Genomic DNA, 18,742 nt, shown 5'->3' with positions numbered 1-18,742 from the left:
ACATAGGATCTGGATCCGAGTCCATCCGGACCCGATCCAGATTCGACCCGCTGTCATCCCTACTATCTAGAAATTGGCTTTCATTTTTATATTTTGTTACTCATGTTATTTATGACGATAGCTTCATATCTTTTATGATTTAATTTATATGTATATAAAATAAAATAAATAATAGAAATAAGCTATTTTATTTCAATAATTTTTGTAATCCGTGCATCGCACGGGTCTAATCTTGTTTAATTCTAGCTAAGATGGAAATGCATGTGGTTTTTATTCAATACGGTTTAGGTTTCAAATCTCTTTGCATGAATTTTTAATTTAATTTGGATAATTGAATGATGATGTGGCATGATGGTAGAGGTTATTGAATGATGATGTGGCGTAATACGGGTGTAAGAAGGGGTACACGTGGGCACGTGGCACATACACAATTTTATAAACGCCTTTTTTAATATATAGTATAGATACTCCTTTCATATTTTATTATTTGTATTTTTTTTTTATTTTTCTTTTGCCATTTGTATTTTACACTTGCTCAGGGGCAAAACTAATGCGGTTTAAAACTAAGCCAAACCAAATGAGAAATGTGGTGCAGATTTTTTTTTTTCATATCGTTTGGTGCGATTTGAGGCATTCCAAAATCGAATTAATATGGCTTGTTTTCGGTTTTGAGATTGAAAAACCAAAAGCCGAAATCCAAAACCGAATTACGGCCCATATACAAATTTATATCATAGCCTTATACTAATTTCTATCCTACATATACGCCAAAATTGGGTTTCATTTATTTCCGAGAATGTCAATTAATGTGGGCGATGTTGGAGTGAATGATTAGTTAAATGGAGCAAACAAGAAGAGGATGAAAAATTTTGGTATGGTTTGGTTTTCTTTTGAAAATCGAATTTAAAATGGTGTGGTTTGGTTCAATTTCTATTATAATATGGTGCGATGTGGTTTGAAAAATCCAAAAACCAAATTAATGTGGTTTGGTTTTGGTTTAGGCTATAAACGACACCGTAAACTGAACTTATGTTATATTTTCTTTTTTTTTTTTGACGGAATATTTTCTTCTTAAAGGTATTGATTTTACTAAACGAAAATTATTTTTACAAAACTGAACTTATTTTTACCGAAATGAAATTAATTTTAATTAATATGGATTATTAATTTTTGTAAGGTGAACTGAACAGGACTCTAAAGATTATAAACAACGATCCAGCCCAAAATTAAGGCGAGATTTGGCCTACTACTTTTTACGGGTTTAGTCATGACCTGCCCGGCCCAAATTTTTGATCACCTCACTATGAATTATGGAGATTCGGTTTCTCTTACTCAACAAGACTTCTAGAGCGCAACGGGCAATAAGTTACCAAACAACCAACTAGTCTTTCTCTTTGTTAAAAAATAAAAATAAAAAATAAAAAAACTAGTTTCTTGCTCAGCAAGACGCTTCTAGAGCACAATATATTGCAGATTAGTACACCGTTCCACGTTTTCTATACAACAAGCAAACCAATTTGGCCCTCAAAATTATTCATTATTCCCATTAATCTCGTTTGCTTTAGGTAAATTTCTGCTTTATTTCCGTGATTAATTCTCCTACTTCACTTTAGTCATGAATTATTATTCGTTTACTATTTCTCGTAGTAATTAGTAATTTTTCTAAATTGTTGCTTTCCTTCTGTAACTGATTGTGTTAATTCTAAGAATTTGTTTTGTTTGATTTTTCATTGAGACATTTTGTCGAGCATCTGGTGTGCATTACAAGGATTACTCCATTCGTATGTATAAAGTACCACTGCTTTATTTAGGTCCTGGAATTCTTGGATGTTATAAGAATGATTTTAGTAATTTAAATTTCAAAGTCTTGAATATGATTAATTAATTAATTAATTAGGTTTCAGGGATTTGACAAGCATGATCATGAGATTAATTTGGCAATTTAATAAAACTTGCAGTTTGAGGATCATATTAAGGCTCCATTTGTTTTGATGGAAAACATTTTAAGAGAAAAAAAAAAAAAACGATTGTAAAAATAGCTGTGTAGTGAAGAAATAATGGGAGTGGAAGGGAAACATATGGATTGGAGGAGAGGAAAAGGATGTTAGTTGTAGAGAGGATAATGTGACATTCCATCTTTTCATTCTTGGGAAAACTATTTTACACCTCTAACAAAATTGGTTTGAAATTTGTTTTCCACCCAAGACAGTATTACAAACCTAGCTATGAAAAATGGGAAAATCATTATCGTAGGTAATGTTTTTTTATCAAAACAAACAGAGCCTAAGACAGTCATAATAAGCGTATTGGTTGGTTTTATGGTTATAACTATAAGCATATCATGGGGTTTTTTTGGGGGATCTTGTGAACTTGTAGAGCTCATTTTTGGGTTATTTAGGGATGTTGAAATTTTTGTCATAACTTTTGAATATGCTTATGGGATTTGTTTCATCTTGATTAAGATGTTGTTGAGATATTGGGTAAATGCTTTAATATAGTTGAATTTTTGTGCTTACTTTGGTTTGTTGGGGTGAGTGGGAATCCTTGATATTAACCCTGCTTTCGAATTAGAAAATCTTTCTCATGGTGGGGTGAAACGAGTGTGTGTGTGTGTGTGTGTGTTTTTTTTTTTTTTTTTTTTGGGGGGGGGAGGGTGTTATAATGCTAAATTCTAAAATTGTAGTGTCAAATGGTAAGAGTGGAAGCATATGATTCCATGGTGTTGTCTGATAATATGTTGGATTAAAATTAAGCAACATTGTGTATTCGGCCGTTGGCCACCTTAGTGTTTGACAGTTGAAGAACATTCGGTTACTTGAGGTGCGGTTAAATTGTTAATATATCTTAAACAAGAAAATCCATAAAGAATACCATTATAGCTTAGTGTTGAGCTGTTGAGTGTTGTAGGTCATGTTAATGTATCATGTTACTTGAGGTGCAGGTGCAGTTGAAAGTGTATATGTATCTTACATGGGAAAATTCATAGAGAATACCATTATAACTTAGTCCACTTAAAATGTATCACTAAGCTTGATTAGGGACTGGTGGCTACATGCCTGAATGTTATGAAGAGAGAATTGAAGTTAGCGGATTTGTTGAGGAAAAATAGTAACTTGCTAGACTATTGCACTCAAAAAAACCAATGGGGGTTGCTAGGGAAATAGGAAAACTTCCTATAGTTCTACCAGATGAAGGTTTAATTAACTTCTTTTATACTTCGTATTAGTGCATCATGAATCATGGTTAAGAGTATCCTTGCCTAATATATTTGGAATGAAGTACTTGCATGATATTCACTTCTTGCCAGGGAAAAAAACCCAGTTCTGTGCTTGTGTAAGTTGTCATTTTAGTCCAATGCACGCCAATTTTTTTCTGCATCCTTTTAGCTAAAGGCTCTGTACAGCAAGCATACGGTTTATCTCCTTCTTAGATGAACATGATTAGGCCTAATGTTGGCTCACTGTCTCATATCTGAGCATATTCAGATATTCAATCTAGTGTCAAACCTTTGAACACAGGTTGACATGGAAGCCCAGAAGAGTGAATCTGCAACGAAACCTTCTACAAGTGCACCTGCTGCAGCAGCCACTTCATGCCGGAAGAAGAAGAGCGAAGAAGCAGCTTTCCTTGAGGATATAAAGGACCACATTGACGAGTTTGTCCATGCCTCAATGGATGAACACAAGGAATGCTTCAAAAAAAACCATCAATAAGGTTTGATTACATATCCCTTTCATCATATATTAGACTTGTGTTTCTTCAAAAAAAAAAAAAAAAAAAGACTTATGTTCTGTTATCATTCTGAGCTGATATGTTTCATCTGAGTTCTTAACACGTTAGAATTTCCTGTTATTGCAGATGTTTGGGTTGTCAAGGAAAGTTGCAGAGAAAGAAAAGAATGCTGAACAGCAGGAAGTCGAAAGTGTTCTGCCTCTTCAGACAATAATTTCAAACTAGACTGATAATCATTAATTGCAGAGTAGTTTATGGTTTCTTATCTTTCAGATACAGTATGGAACGGCTCATAGTTTAGAATGGAGGTGTATGGTGTTCTTTGCTTGCTCTATGATCACTACACTGGTTTAATGTTTATATATATTGTCTAAATCCTAAATGTGAATGATGTTTCTACTTGGAGTTGATGGCAGATTAATAAAGAGTGTTACTAATACGTTTAATAGTAAATTATTAATGAGTAACTTTTCATTCCCTGCTTGACTAATCTTTCCTTAGTCCTCATAGAGGACTTCCAAGTTATTATAATTGGGGGTGTCTTTATTAGCATATCACCGCCCCATATATCCAAAATTGTATCTGCTGTTAGTCGTCGACCTGTTTCACAAAATACCTTGTGATATGCATTTAAATTTTTAAGCATCTCACACAGTTAATAGAAACTTGTAATTCTTAATTCGCATATTAAGCCATGGACAAAGTTAATCATTTACTACCTAACATATGTCATATATTCGAAAATCAGATTAGCCTATACAAAGAACATCCAAGTATCTAAGCAACTTGAGGCGCATAAAGAAGATGCTCATTCTTTTCTTCTCACTCCACAGCTCCATCCACTCTCCCAAAATGATTAAAATATGATGCAAATATCAGTCACTCTTTAGAATAAGGTATGTAATTCTATAGTGTTGGATCACTAGGAAGGAATCTAATAGTTGGAACATGAAAAGGCGTTGGTACAAAGCCGTATCAGTACAATTGCTTCATCAACTTGATGCAATATCAAAGTATTCTATAATCACAAACGTATTGTATTTGTATCACGTATGACCGTAAGTCCATAACATCATATGCCCATCTGGTCTTCAATTCATGAAGTCAATAACAGCAACCTGTAATGGCTGTAAGCCCTTCCCTGCTATCAGAACAAACAAAATTATCAATAGAGAAGAATCATGAAGGACAAATGATGATAAGAAAGAATGCACCAGTAATAGATCCTCACGAAAATGCAGCACCTTAACGCCTAAATTTAATCCAAAGAAAGATTAACATAATCGTGAACATACTTATAGCAGACAAGCTTAAGGTTAAAGCCATCTAGAATGGTCCAAAAAACATCATAAATCATGTTCCACTAGGAGAATATTGTCTAGCAATTGGGATAAAAAGGGGAGAAGGAAATGTAAAATCAAAGATAAAAGGTAGAAGCCTTTGTCCAAGCTATTGAGAACTGAATAGAGCAGAAGCTTAATAATGTGCCATTATGGGACCTTTATGAATGTGACTGTAAGGAAAAGGTGATAATGCAACATTCATGCACAGATAAAAAGTTCAAAAAAGAACTTGCAGCGGATTGTTCGTACCACCGTAGCTAGAATCACAAGTACTGATGGAAGTATATTGTTCCTTATACCTGACATAATCACCTTAGTTTCAGAAACAATAAGCTCAAAACAAAGCATCAGGTACTTGGAAAATTTCAGAGGTTAAGTTGCTGATAGCTGACCTCACTACTAAGTACTAACTAGGCTCATCCCATATAAGAAATGGAATACCTTTTCCTCGCGCCTTTAAAATTAATGTCTAGTCCTGCCACAATATAATGAGCTTAATTATTCCTGAGACTCTGACATCTTTGTCATAATAGAAGGGATGCACAGAAACAAAAGGAAAAATTATTACAGAAAGAAAGAAAAAAGAGAGGTCTAACAACATACTTAGAATACTAGCATTTTATTCTTTGAAGTGAGGACTTGGGGGATGTAGCAGTGATGCTACTCACCGACAAGATAACCGATCAAGTAGAAGCCCTTATCTCACTGGATGGAGTTTACCATATGAACAAAAAATTCATCACCCCAAATTGTAATGCAAACAATATGAATAATGTGACTAATAATTAGGTACAGCATGCCAAATGTCGTTTGAATGATTGATACATAAGATACACCATTAACAGTCACCCTCTAAACTTGTCACAGGATGTTAAGAATTGTATATTCTTATGTAATAGTGTAGTATGTATGTGTATCTGTCAACAGTCACCCTCCAAAATTATCAATTTTTACATCTAAGGTGTCAATTGCAACATTATCATAGTATTTACCATTTACTTGATACAATTCTCAACTTCTCATTAATCACATTTAGAATCCAAGATTTTTCTCATGCCCACCCAAAAATTCCATTTTGTTGGCCTGCTGCTAAAAGTTGAGGTTCCTGCTTCCATAGCCTAAAAAGTATAATAATGTGGCTGTATAAAAAATTCAGTGCTCCAAAGCACAGTTGTAAGGTATATTATCTCTAGTCCAAACTATGGACCACCGCTAGGAGAATGGAAAAGCAGGTGGAGAAGAATCTACCAGCTACTTTACATATGAAGACGACTAGTTGACAAAGATCCATTCCAACCTTCTGTGGTAAAGGAGTATCTTGATGCAGCTCTTGCTCATTTTCTAGAGAGATTCCTGGGAAGATGAAGTATACTTTGAGTTAATGGGTAGGTATCGTCATACTGCACCAAATAAAAAAAAATCAGTAAAACCAATGGATAATTTTTCTCTTCTTTCTAAAACTAAATGCATGCAATACAGCATAAAAAACTTATTTAACAATATGTTTCAGTTCTCATCCATTATTAGTTTTGGCAAATCAGTTATTACCCTCAAGAGATTTAGGGAGAACAATAAGATCTTGTTTGTCGTATTATTTTTACTGAAAGGAAGATGCCACAGGTACAAGCCCAAAGGAATAATCCAATCACAGTCACAACTCACAACCTTCCAACTTGTAATTTCCAGTATACATATCTTGTCCACTTGTAAGATTATTCCAAAAAAAAAAAAAAAGCTTAATATGTTGGGGCTCATTTAAGCAACTTGTAGAGAGAATCAAACTCTTATCATATTCATAGACAATCTTCAGATAATATGGTCTTATTTTTACCATAACTTTTTGTGGGGATATTTAGGTTCTTTCGAAAGATCCTCTTCCTGTGTTGACATAAAACAAGATGAGATGAGCAAACACTTAAACCAAAATATCACTTAGCACCATAATTTTACCAAAGAATAATTACTAATCAATTTCCATTACCTTTGTTCCTTATACTATATGTTATTATTATACTCTAATATGGATCTTCCAATAGGCCTGCACTAGCATATGCTCTTAGAGTAGAGCAAAACATACAAGACATGGAGTATTAGCGCTAAGTTTCTAACAACAACAATAGAATAATATGAAATACTGTGGTAATCAAAATTAAGAAATCATCCTAAAAGGAACATCAATAATGTTGTCATGTAAATAAGGACAGTGTGAATACAGATTACAGAGTATTAATTAGCTTAGTGAGATAAATATGCACAAAATGCACTTATGAGGAGCATTTGCAACACTTTTCAGGGGTGGGAAAAAGAGTTGTTGATCAAGTAATAACAAAAAAAAAAATCAATTCTTCTCTTGAAATTGGCTTTGCTAATATGAAAGCATCCCAGAATGTTTACCAGGGACTACCACTGCCCACTGGCAAAGAACCATGCATCCAACAAAACTCAGGACCAAAAAAATGTCAAAACTATCATGAAGAAAATTATGTTCAGTGACCATCCAATTAATGCAGATATCACATGACATGGGGTAGAGTTTGATCGTCACAACCTAAGAGGTATAATGTCTATAGGTCCAAAATCGTACTAATCATTGTGCTGAACTAGAAGTCCTTTATAATCTATTAAATTTTTCTTTATATCAGAAATACAACTGAAAAGTGCTGACAAAAAATATAAGACAAATCTCATAATCAATTAAATTGGCCGGAACAACTAGTTTCCAACACTGTTTTCTGGAATAAAAAATGATATAAATAAGCAAATTGATCATCACATTAAAAGAACCACTTGTAGCAAATAGTATTACATATATTCTATTTGCTAGAGTGTATCAATAAGAAGGGATGAGGTCGAATCTAGAGCATCTAAGGTTATGAGCTAAATATGACATATTGTCCATTGCATGAGTATCATGAAAGCTTATACATGCAAGAGATTGTTGTATTCGTGAATCATGACACCTAAAATATGTCTAACTTCGTATAAGAAATACGTGTTTCAGTGTTTGCATGACAAGAGAAGGTTTCCAAAATCAAGAAAATACAAGAGAAAAGTGTTATTGATTACCAGTAACTGAGCAAAAAGCTCCAAGCCTCCAAGAGCCACTCAACACTGTTCCCGTCCAAATCCTGCAGAGTTAAAAATATAAGCTTAGGTTTTCAAGATTGGTTAGTCACAGAACTTTGAGAAATACAACAGTAGCAGCCATCAACTGTTTCTAGCCCTTAACAAGACCTTAGGACAGTAAAAGCTAATAAAATAGGCAAGTTAATTACATGAACTGAGCTATTACAATTCGATTGAAACCAAATTCAATAAAATACACTTACAAATTTGCTACAGAGCTAGGTAGTGCTCTTCTTGCTCATAAATCATTAACAAAAGGACCCAATCCCCCACTGAAGAAGTAGATAGTATTGTAAACTTGGACTTTAAGAAATCTCATCAGATCATGATATAGATTAAGCTGGCCAGCTGGAGAACTTTAGGACGGAGTTGAAGACAAAGTCTAGTGAAATTTCACTGCTAAGATGCAGCATCAGAAGATTATATACGAAGAATTCATCACCTATATCACTATATGCATAATTGGCTAATAATTCAGTCATGAAATTAGTATGGCCTATGGAATGAGTTTGTGACTGCAGAGACTCACATTCTGCAGAGTCAAGGATAGCAGAGCAAACTGGTTGATCTACACAAGTTTCATCCTTTTTTATGTATCCAGTAATGTTTTTCAGCCATTGATAAGTTTTAAGTTATTTGAAACTTCATACAAATACATGCAAACTCTTTTAGTTACTTTAGTGATAACATATGATGAGGACCACAACTTTTCTCTTTGTTTTTATTTTTAAATAATTGTATAGCTACTAGCTATTTTATAAACTCTAAGTCAAAGATCATATACTTTCATGGATTTCATCGAATAAAAAAGAAAACAAATGCAGCCAAATTATCTAAAATAAGACAACATGTAAAGCATGCCTGTGTGCTTGATATGGTATTGCTTTAGAATCTTATTACGATTATATGAGGTAATTTTGCTTAATTGGAATCTTAAGGCATTAATCGAACAAATTGTCACCTGTGAAACTCCGAAGCAACATGCAGGTACAAAAATCAATTAATTATTAGAGATATTTTCCTTCAGCTTTCTATCCTGCTCTACTTTTTTCATCCTGCATATTTTTTGTGGTTCTTAGGAACCAAAATCACTAAAATTCCACAATCTTTAGATTCGCCTCATGCAAAAACTTTGCCTGGTTGGCATCAGCCATCAGCCACCAGTCCACACTATAAATAGCAGGCATTGCAAACTCCCAGCTCATAACAAATCCTCTCTCGACTACAGCTTTTCCTTAAAAAAAACAACTTCCCTTTCCATTTCCAAATACCTATAACTTCCACACTGGTTCTCATTATAGTCTTTTTTACTAAGAAGTAACTACCTTGGGCGTACTACAAACTATCCTCCTCTCTCGTTCACATTTTCTTAACTTCTTTAAACAAACAACTAAAGCTTAACTCAATAATGTCTTCTAATGGCTGGACTCCACAACAAAACAAGGCTTTTGAAAGCGCTCTTAACAAGTACGACAAGGATACACCTGATCGTTGGAACAATATTGCCAAAGAGGTTGGTGGAAAATCTGTGGATGATGTAAAGAAACGTTATCAAGAACTCCTTGAGGACATCCAACACATTGAGTCAGGCCGAGTGCCCTTCCCTTACAATTGGAAGATGTAACCAAAGGTATGCACCATAATCCAACTTTAGAAGTTTTTCACTATATTTGACTTCTCATTGTACCACACAAATATCTTCTATGGTTCTACACTTCCACTAAAAACTTTTGGTATAAGAATCTATGCTATTCCTATATGCTAAGTGATTCCTTCCGTTTCAAAAACCATTGTCCATACACACACACACACTCGTACACATGCCAATTGTAATCTATAAGGAGGCGTAAACTAGTAAGCCTTATTAGTCAATTACATTATATACCATGTATTGCTTGAAGCATATACTACATCAAAAAACCTTGAATATGAACAATTCAACCCTTATTATTTCCCTAACCAAGCATTAAATAACAATAATAACACATTTTCATACAATATTACTTCTAAACTAATAAAAACAATAACTAAATTAGTCTCTAATTATGTTTCTTAAATGAATGTGCAGGATGAAAAATACAAAAATTCAACCAAAGATCGTTATTGGGGGTGAATAAAACCGACTGTGGCTATTACACATTGGTGCTGATGATTTAGAATTTCTCGTTCTAGTTGTTTTCGCAAAATTGTTACTTCGTAAATGGTTTCATTTTTGTAACATATAGTTATATGTATCAAATACCAAAAAATGCAATGTATTGATGCTCCTGCGCAAGCATGTATCAATTGGGAGCCAATCAATTGTATACAATTGTGTTTGTAATTACATAATATATGTGCAATAGAATTATTGTTTGTACTTAAAATTCACAAATAGAGTTGTAACTCAAAACATATGAAATTGAATAATGTTTTATAATTTGAAGCTAGGGTTTGAGAAAAATCTCACCTTATGCTTGGAATTCTGAAGTAAGCGCGACTGTGATTGAGTTTGATTAGGGGGAGAGAGAGAATTGAAGGAGATTTTGGGTGAGTAATTGTGAAAAAGGGCGGGAATTTCAAACCTAGTTGCAAAGTGTTTTCATGCTACTTTGAATTGGAGTAAGGAATAGAATGGAATGATTCTTATATATAGCCGTTTTGTTAGAATCCAACCTCTTTGTTATGTATTCTTCTTTATTTTCCTTATATTTTCCTTATGTAATGTCTCTTTAGTCTTTCTTTTTATTTTTCTAGACCCTATAGGGAGAATTATTGTGTTACTGTCATTTCAACGTTCACTTGTAATTCTCTACTAATGCAATATAAAGCTCTTTAGGGAGCGAATGGTTATTCAATCAAAGCTCTCTACCCCGTTGTTATTGCTTTAAGACTTGTGTGTTGTTTAAGCCTTTATAGATATTGTGCTTGCCTTGTTTTAAAGCATCCCCCATCAAACCAAGAGACCCTAGAGACGTCCTCATTTTCGTCGGTTCCGCTTGTGCCCGCTTCGAAGTATCGGCCGTCACAAGCCCTGACTCCGCACTCGTTGTTCTCGTGTGCCCTCTTGAGACACCGTAGGTCCGTGTTGCTGTGTGCTCACGAACCTCCTTGCTTTAGGCTTGCGCCCTTGTCGCCAAAAGACGAGAGCGCGCCGCACGATCTGGTGTTGAATCACTCGGACCGTGACAGTTTGGTATCAGAGCCAGGTTTGCCGTAGAGATGGCAGAAGAAGGAGAGATGCATGAATACACATTCGAGGAAAGACTTGCTTGGCTTGAAGGCAAGTCCGAACAGTGGGCTATGCTTGAAGAAAGGCTTCCCAAACTCGAGGATATTGTAATAAAACAAGCCGACCAAATAGAGAGGCTTGCCGCTACTGTGGATGGGTTAACGGAGCAACTTAACTTCGTGCAAGGCGTCGCTGATGAAGCACAAGATAAATGTGCAACCTTAATGCATGCCCAGAGAGGGCTCGGGGGAAGTGGAGGTGCCAAGATAAAACCTCCCAAGCCCCGGACCTTCAATGGCACGAGAGATTCAAAAGAAGTCGATAATTTCATTTTCGACATGGAGCAATACTTTCGGGTCTGTCAGTTGGAGAATGAGTTAAAAGTTGATACCGCCACTATGTATTTGGTGGATGATGCAAAGCTTTGGTGGCGCACCAAGTACACCGACATCCAAGCTAAGAGGACGTCGGTGGATACTTGGGAGGATCTGAAGAAAGAGCTGATGGCCCAATTTTATCCCGAGAATACCGAGTTTGTTGCTCGCACCAAGCTCGCTGCTTTGCAGCATAAGGGTTCCATCCGGGAGTATGTCAAAGAGTTTTCAGCGTGCATGTTGGAGATCCACAACATGTCCGAGGAAGATCGCCTATTCAACTTTGTGCGTGGTCTTAAGGAATGGGCCCAAAGAGAAATTTGGCGCCAAAAGATTGATACTTTATCGGGAGCCATCGCTGCAGCCGAAAGGTTGATGGACTACTCCTCAGAGAAAGGACAAGGTTTGAAGAAAGGGAATAGCGGGCCGACACCGAACCCTCCTAGGAACTCCGGACATGGCTCGCAAGTGAGCTCCAACAACTCGAACAATAGATACAATAGGAGTGGGGGAGAAGACTCTCGGAAGAGTGGAGCTTCTTCCTTCTCTAGTAGAGGAAGCACCCCTAGTTCATCTTCGGCAGCCAGGCCATTGACGTGTATCCTTTGTAGAGGACCGCACAAGTGGTTTGAATGTCGACACAAGGGAGAAATTGAAAATCTCCAAAAGAAACTGTCCTCCATGTCCTTAGAAAACCCCGAGGGTGAAGAAGCCGATGAGGTAGAACCTAGTGAAGGAGAACATTCCAGACTGGGGGCCATTCGCATGATGTGCGCTATGGGAAGAGAAGGCTCTGAGGGCCAACCCAAAAACTCTGGATTGATGTATGTGAATGCGTTGGTAAACGGAAAGGAAACTCGTGCCATGGTGGATACCGGTGCTACCCACAACTTCATTTCAGAAAAGGAGGCAAAAAGACTTGGGTTGAAGCTCCTACCAGAAGGAGGCAGTATGAAAGCGGTGAATTCAGTTGCCAAACCGATCCACGGCGTTGCCAAAAAAAGTAACAATGAAGCTGGGAGATTAGAGCGGACAGGTGGACTTTACTGTTGCGCCAATGGACGACTTCAGCTTGGTGCTCGGCATGGACTTCTTACACTTTAGTAAGGCAGTCCCGATGCCGCATCTTAGATCTATTCTGGTGCCCGGGCAGCAACCATGTCTCCTCCGAACCTGCGAATCGGGAAAAGGGCCGAAAGGGCCCCTCCTTTCAGCAATGCAATTGGAGAAGGGGTTGAAGAGGAACGAGCCCACGTTCCTAGCAACACTTTCCACGAAGGAAGATGAAGCAAGTGGAGACTTTCCGCCTGCAGTTTCCGAGCTACTATCAGAGTTCCAGGATCTCCTCCCGAAAGACCTACCAAAAGTTCTCCCACCTAGAAGGACAGTGGACCATGAGATTGAGCTGGTTCCAGGGGCGAAACCCCCAGCACGAATCCCTTATCGCATGGCTCCCCCAGAACTGGCTGAACTCCGGAAACAATTGGAGGACTTGCTTGAGGCAGGCTTCATCCGCCCATCAAAGGCTCCTTATGGGGCTCCTGTGCTTTTTCAGAAAAAACAAGATGGAAGTCTTCGATTGTGTATCGACTACCGAGCATTAAATAAGGTTACGGTGCGCAATCACTACCCTATCCCTTTGGTGGCGGATTTGTTCGATCAGTTAGGGGATGCAGTGTACTTTACAAAGCTAGACTTGAAGTCTGGCTATCACCAAGTTCGTATCGCCGAAGGAGATGAACCAAAACTGCTTGTGTGACGAGATACGGGGCATACGAATGGCTAGTCATGCCCTTCGGCTTGACGAATGCACCTGCTACGTTCTGTACTCTGATGAACCAAGTATTTCGAGAGTACTTAGACAAGTTTGTGGTCGTGTACCTCGATGACATCGTTGTCTACATCAAGACTTTGGAGGAGCACCTCGAGCACCTAAGATTGGTCTTCGAGAAGCTGAGAGAACATCACCTTTTTGTGAAACGAGAAAAGTGTGCCTTTGCGCAGGAAGAAGTCGGATTTCTTGGACACTTTGTGGGGAAGGGTCGATTGAGGATGGACCCAAAGAAGATATGTGCTGTTCGCGATTGGCGGGATCCCAAGAACCCCTCTGAGCTGCGATCCTTTCTAGGACTGGCGAACTATTATAGAAGATTTATTAAGGGATACTCAGAGATCGCAAGTCCCCTTACCGACCTATTGAGGAAAGATTGTCGTTGGGAATGGTCAGGGCCCCAGAAGGAAGCTTTCCAGAAGTTGAAAGAAGCAATGGTGAAGGAGCCGGTCCTTGCCCTTCCAGACATCACCAAACCATTCGTGGTCGAGACGGATGCTTCGGATTTTTCTTTAGGAGGAGTGCTCCTCCAAGAAGGACATCCTATTGCATTCGAAAGTGGAAGCTGAATAATGCGGAGAGAAGGTATGCGGCACAAGAAAAGGAGCTACTAGCCATTGTGCACTACCTAAGAGGATGGAGGCACTACTTGTTGGGGTCAAAGTTTACCGTCCGCACAGACAACACCGCGGCGAGTCACTTTCTCACCCAACCCAAGCTGACAGGAAAACAAGCTCGGTGGCAGGAGGACTTAGCTGAGTTCGACGTGGAGTTCACCTATAGAACGGGATCCAGCAATAGAGTTGTCGATGCCCTGAGTAGGCGGGCCGATCTTGCTGCGATGTACAAGTTAGCGCCAATGACTGCAAGCAGCATTGCCACATCCGTTAGAGATCAAGTTCGTGCTTATCTCCCTGATGATCCGATGACAAAAACCATAACAAGGATGATTGAAGAAGGGAAGACTAGACGCTTTTGGTTGGAAGATGGCCTCATCTTCACCAAAGGTACAAAGCTGTTCATCCCCAAAGCAGGGGGATTGAGGAAAATGTTGTTGAAGGAATGCCATGATACGCTGTGGGCGGGACATCCTGGTTGGCAGAGAACCCTCAGTCTACTCGCGATGGGGTACTACTGGCCAGGAATGAAGGAAGATGTGATGAGCTACACCAAAACCTGCCTTGTGTGCCAGCAAGACAAGGTTGACAGACAGAAGCCCGGGGGCCTCCTTGAACCTCTTCCTGTACCAACTCGACCGTGGGAGAGTGTGTCGATGGACTTCATTAGTGGCCTCCCGAAGGTTGGCCAGTTCTCTTCTATCATGGTGGTGATAGACAGGTTCTCAAAATACGCAACGTTTGTACCCTTGCAGAAGGCTTGCGGAGCAGAAGAAACGAGATCTCTCTTCTTTAAGCATATTGTGAAGTACTGGGGATTGCCAAAGAGCATAGTAAGCGACAGGGATACCAGATTCACGAGCATATTCTGGTCTGAGCTATTCCAAGTGATGGGGTCTGACCTCAACATGTCGTCAAGCCACCACCCTCAATCTGATGGGCAGACAGAGAGATTCAATGGGCTTCTCGAGGAATACTTACGTCACTTTGTGAGCGCCAACCAGAAAGATTGGGTGAGACTCTTGGACGTCGCACAACTTTGCTTCAACGCTCAAAGGAGTTCTTCTTCCAACAAAAGCCCCTTTGAGTTGGTCTTGGGTCAACAACCTCTCCTCCCGCACACAGTGGATGACTGGGAGGGCGGTAGGAGTGCTCAGGCTCGAGATTTTACAAGAGAGTGGAAGCAAAACACCGACATTGCAAAAGCCTACCTAGAGCGAGCATCGCGCCGGATGAAGAAATGGGCTGATCAAAACAGAAGGCCAGTTGATTTTGCTATTGGGGACATGGTGATGGTGAAGGTCTTACCAGAACAGCTGAAGTTTCTCAGAGGGAGAGATCGTCGCCTCATTCGGAAATATGAAGGCCCCATCCGCATCACTAAACGGATTGGGAAGAACGCATACAAGGTAGAACCGCCTGCGTGGATGAGGATTTACCCCGTCTTCCACGTTAGTCGTCTAAAACCCTACCATCCAGATCCTGACGACAGTAACCGCAACGTCAGCTACCGCGCCAACATCAGTACCAGGACAAGAGCCACCCCTACAACAGAAGACTGAAGCTGCTAAGATCTTAGTGTAGATTTTGTAAGTCGACGAGGACGTCGACGACTTAAGTGGGGGAGGATGTTAGAATCCAACCTCTTTGTTATGTATTCTTCTTTATTTTCCTTATGTAATGTCTCTTTAGTCTTTCTTTTTATTTTTCTAGACCCTAGGGAGAATTATTGTGTTACTGTCATTTCAACGTTCACTTGTAATTCTCTACTAATGCAATATAAAGCTCTTTAGGGAGCGAATGGTTATTCAATCAAAGCTCTCTACCCCGTTGTTATTGCTTTAAGACTTGTGTGTTGTTTAAGCCTTTATAGATATTGTGCTTGCCTTGTTTTAAAGCATCCCCCACCAAACCAAGAGACCCTAGAGACGTCCTCATTTTCGTCGGTTCCGCTTGTGCCCGCTTCGAAGTATCGGCCGTCACAAGCCCCGACTCCGCACTCGTTGTTCTCGTGTGCCCTCTTGAGACACCGTAGGTCCGTGTTGCTGTGTGCTCACGAACCTCCTTGCTTTAGGCTTGCGCCCTTGTCGCCAAAAGACGAGAGCGCGCCGCACGATCTGGTGTTGAATCACTCGGACCGTGACACGTTTGCACGGTGCACCTAAAAATAAAGTTAAGATAAAATATAATTGTAAAAATTAGAAAAAAAAAAATAATCCCAATTTTTATCAATTTTGGTAGAATAATTCTAACTTTGGATTATTCTGGAATAATTCGAATTTTGGGGGACTTCTTTTTCTTCAATTCCAAACCGGTCAACCAAAGTCAATGACCTATTATATCAGGTCATTTGACACGTGTCAAGTCCTAATTGGTATAAATTTTTTTTAAAAATTAATAAAAAAACAAAAACAAAAACAAAAAAATAAGAAAACCACCCAGCATCCCCTTCCCCCACCGAAGCATGCACCTGACCACCACCATAGCCTAGCCCGCCGCCCCACCGATCACCCTTACCTCTACAAACACAGCCCAGGCCGCCGCATCTCCCCCGCACATTGAGTCGTCGTTTTGACCTCTCCCCAAAAAACCCACGCAATCACCGAAATCACCAGCCCCAAAAACCACCGTAACCCCAAATTCCAACCACGAGACCCCAAAACACTCATCCCCCGCCTTGAAACCCTAGCATCTAGGGTTTTCGATGGTGGGAGGGGAGTGTTTTGGTAGTTTTCGGGAGTGGGCTGGTGGCTTTGAGGGATTTTCGAGAGTGGGGTTGGTGGCTTTTGGGGTTTTTTAGTATAAGGGCTGGTGGTTCTTGGGGTTTGACTGGTGGCCTAGAAGTTTCGGAGAGGGGGGTGGTGGTTTGGCTCGGAGCGGCGACTTTAGGGGTGGGGGAAGGCTGGAGGACTGGTGAGGAAGGTGGCTGGCCTGGGTGGGTTGCCGGATTGGCTGGTGGTTAATTTTTTTTTTTTATAAATATTTTTAGCCAATTAATTTGTGACACGTGTCACTTTAACGAAAAAATAGATAAATTTAACCCATTCAACCGATTACCGGTATTTGGGATTGTAGAAAAAGAAGACCCCCCAAAGTTCGGATTATTCCAGAATAATCCAAAGTTGGGATTATTCTACCAAAATTGATGAAAGTTGGGATTATTTTTTCTAATTTTTCCAATATATAATTTCTCACTTTGATATTTATAGTATTTTAGTCCCTCAATTTTTAAATGACTCACTTTTAGGCACAAATTAGTTGGATCGCTTACCTTGCTTTGGCATGCCAGAAAGGTAGAACTCTTGCTTAGTGCTTGCATTAAGCATAGTTTAGGGACATTAGTGCACACGACTCACTTTTCAAGCACAAATTAGTTGACTAAGCATAGTTTAGGGATGTTAGTGCACATGTGGCAATAAATTTAATGATTTTAAAAGAAAAGTTTAGGGACCTTCAACTGATGAGTAAACATTAGTTAAATTAGAATGAAAGTTTAGGGACCTATAGGAACACATGGCTTTCATATAGGAGTGATTACAAGTTTTAATCCATAAGTGTAATTAAGTTCAATTAAATTAATTTGATTTCAACAAAGGATCTTGCTAACGAACGCCCCCGGGGCGTTCGTTAAGCATTTAAAATATTGCCTAAAATGGTATTAATTTGGAAAAACATGACAAAAATCACGTGTCAATCGGTGTAATTAATGTTCATTTTAATTTAATCTTTCTACTTTTAGCTAGCTTATCCAACGCCTCCGGGGCGTTCGTTAGCTTTTGCCTTCAACAAAACCAAATTAATTTTAGTAACAATTATTAACTTTATAAAAATTTATAAGTGAGAGATATTTTAAGTGTGAAATTCATGGTCATCATTTACTTTCTCTCACTAAAATCTTGCTATAATACGAAATTTGTTTGTGGAAGAAAAATTCCTTCTTAGTTCTAGGGCAATTATTATTATCTCCTAAAAATGCTAAATAAGAAACCCTAAAAATTGCCACACAAATACCCAAAAAATTGAAATTTATTTAGAACATAAACACAAAGGAAAAAAAAAACCCCAAGAAAATTGAAACCCTTTTAAAAAATAAATGCATGAAAAAAAGTCATTTTGAAAGAAAAGTGGGGGTAGTATTATTTTTTATTCTAGTTTTCGTATTTCTATTTAGTTTTATATTAAAAAGTTTGGGTTAGTTATGTCTTAATCGCTACACGATTTTGCGCTAATTGGCAAAGAGTAAAGCAATAAGTTTTTTAAAAATTATGACGTAGTGGCTCTTCGGAGGTGATGGTTGTTTGGTGGGTGGTGGGGTAACAAGTTAGAGAGTGGTTAAAGAAATTGAAAAGTGAATAGGGTACATTTTATATGGGGCATGTTTGTAAAGTCATGTTAAAATACGGGCGTTACTCTATAAATTAAATATCGGACGTAGTTTAGCGATTCACAAAATGATATAAAACATATCATGATTATGAAATTCTATTAGCAATTTTTATTCTTGCCAA

The 18,742-nt window shown here is 38.5% G+C and overlaps 3 long non-coding RNA genes across 4 annotated transcripts; 2 read left to right on the top strand and 1 right to left on the bottom strand.

The window, feature by feature from the left end:
* Positions 1 to 1,540: 1,540 nt before the first annotated feature.
* Positions 1,541 to 4,209, top strand: LOC110739456. Of its 2 annotated transcripts, none has more exons than XR_002514823.1 (3): positions 1,541 to 1,565; positions 3,519 to 3,714; positions 3,859 to 4,209. It is a non-coding gene; the product is annotated as an uncharacterized LOC110739456 (long non-coding RNA). The 2 variants fall into 2 exon arrangements; XR_002514824.1 differs by having other exon boundaries at positions 1,542 to 1,565; positions 3,486 to 3,714.
* A 1,126-nt stretch (positions 4,210 to 5,335) lies between these two features.
* LOC110739455 lies at positions 5,336 to 8,920 on the bottom strand. The gene is made up of 3 exons (XR_002514822.1): positions 8,405 to 8,920; positions 8,142 to 8,203; positions 5,336 to 6,475 (listed from the first exon to the last, which is right to left on the bottom strand). It is a non-coding gene; the product is annotated as an uncharacterized LOC110739455 (long non-coding RNA).
* Positions 8,921 to 9,423: 503 nt separating this feature from the next.
* Positions 9,424 to 10,620, top strand: LOC110739454. The gene is made up of 2 exons (XR_002514821.1): positions 9,424 to 9,831; positions 10,270 to 10,620. It is a non-coding gene; the product is annotated as an uncharacterized LOC110739454 (long non-coding RNA).
* Positions 10,621 to 18,742: the final 8,122 nt, after the last annotated feature.

This window comes from Chenopodium quinoa, unplaced genomic scaffold (assembly GCF_001683475.1).
Source record: "Chenopodium quinoa cultivar QQ74 unplaced genomic scaffold, ASM168347v1, whole genome shotgun sequence".
Taxonomy (NCBI): domain Eukaryota; kingdom Viridiplantae; phylum Streptophyta; class Magnoliopsida; order Caryophyllales; family Amaranthaceae; genus Chenopodium; species Chenopodium quinoa.
This window is presented reverse-complemented; position numbering and strand designations above follow the sequence as displayed.